Genomic DNA, 1,622 nt, shown 5'->3' on the forward strand with positions numbered 1-1,622 from the left:
CCCACGCAACACTAGACTCTTCCATGCAAGTAATGTTAATTTGACCTCCTTAATGGATTAACATTCTTCTCAAAACTCAATATTTCTAGACTCTATCTCTAATCTCTTTTCTCGCACAATATTGACCCCACACTTATTAAAAATCATGGGCTTCGACTATTAACTCTAAATGACACGACTTTTCTCGTACGCTCTTATCTCTATTATCTCAATTTTCTCTCATGATGTCCTACTAAATCTGCAACAAAGCAAATAAATTGTGGAAAGAAGAAAAAAACACCCATCACATAGTTTGGTTACAAGTTTTAAATGAACCAAATAAAAACTTAAAAACAAAAACAAAATACACTAAAACAAAATAAAAACTAATAAAACGATATAATAAATAATCATTGTCGTCCTTTCGTGCTCCACTCGTCCTGGCTCCATCTCCTTGCGTCATCCACAACACCTCCCATGTCGGAATGTACGGGTAATGAGGTGGCATGGTCGGTGGTCGCTCAACATTAAGGTGTGTAAATAAAACATTGATCACTTGATTGTGATAATTAACACCCACATGGAGATTTTCCAAATAAGTACCAACCTGACTTTGGAATGTGTCGGTTGGTACCCACCCTCAAATGGTTGAGGTGGTTGTTGTTGTTGGCCTCTTTCCCCGCGAGCTCTAACATTTCGCCTTCCCTTTGCCTTGGTTGTCCCCCTTTTTTGACCAAGTGGTTTCTCATCATCTTCCGGGGGTATGACATATCCATCGTCAGTATTCACCACAACTCGCATTAGACTCAAAATTGAGTAATAACTTTTAAGTCTTTAAATCATGTCGGATTCTTAATAAAGTTAGGACTCAAAATCCCGTAAGAGCGAGCTAGGCGAGTGACCTAAGGACACCCTAAAAATTAGGGTTTCCTTCCTAGATGCAAACTCGCCGAGTTGGTTCATTAATTTATGCGGCCAAAACCCTCTCGACACGCCGAGTTGAAGCTTCCAACTCATCAAGTCCCAAAGGAATTATAAAAAATTGGAGAAATAAACTTATACCGGAACCAAGCGTTACAAATCTCCCCCACTTGAATCAGATTTCATTCTCGAAGTCCGCTGTCTCGAACAATCCTGGGTAATGCTCCCTCATCTCCTCCTTGGGCTCCCAAGTCCACTCTGACCACTTGCGGTGCTGCCACTGCACCTTCACTAGCTCCACAACCTTGTTGCTCAAGGTTTTCATCTTTCGATCTAATATTTCCACCGGTCTCTCATCATAATTCAGGCAGTCATCCACCTAAATATCCTCCAAATGAATAACTACAGTATCATCTGATACACACTTTCGGAGCTGGGACACATGGAAGGTGTTATGGATCTGACTGAGCTCAAATAGAAGATCCAACCGATAAGCAACTCTGCCAACTCAGGCGGGGATGCTGAATGGTCCAATGTATCGGGGCCCCAACTTTCCCCTCTTTCGAAATCGAATGACACCTTTCCAAGGTGACACTTTTAGCAACACAAAATCACCCACTTGGAACTCAAGATCTGATCGACGCCGGTCAGCATAGCTCTTCTAACGAATCTTCACAACCCTCAGTCTATCACGCAGCTACTGAATCAAATCAGTAGTCTTA

This window comes from Lactuca serriola, chromosome 1 (genome assembly GCF_051521515.1).
Source record: "Lactuca serriola cultivar US96UC23 chromosome 1, Lser_US96UC23_V15, whole genome shotgun sequence".
NCBI classification, from domain to species: domain Eukaryota; kingdom Viridiplantae; phylum Streptophyta; class Magnoliopsida; order Asterales; family Asteraceae; genus Lactuca; species Lactuca serriola.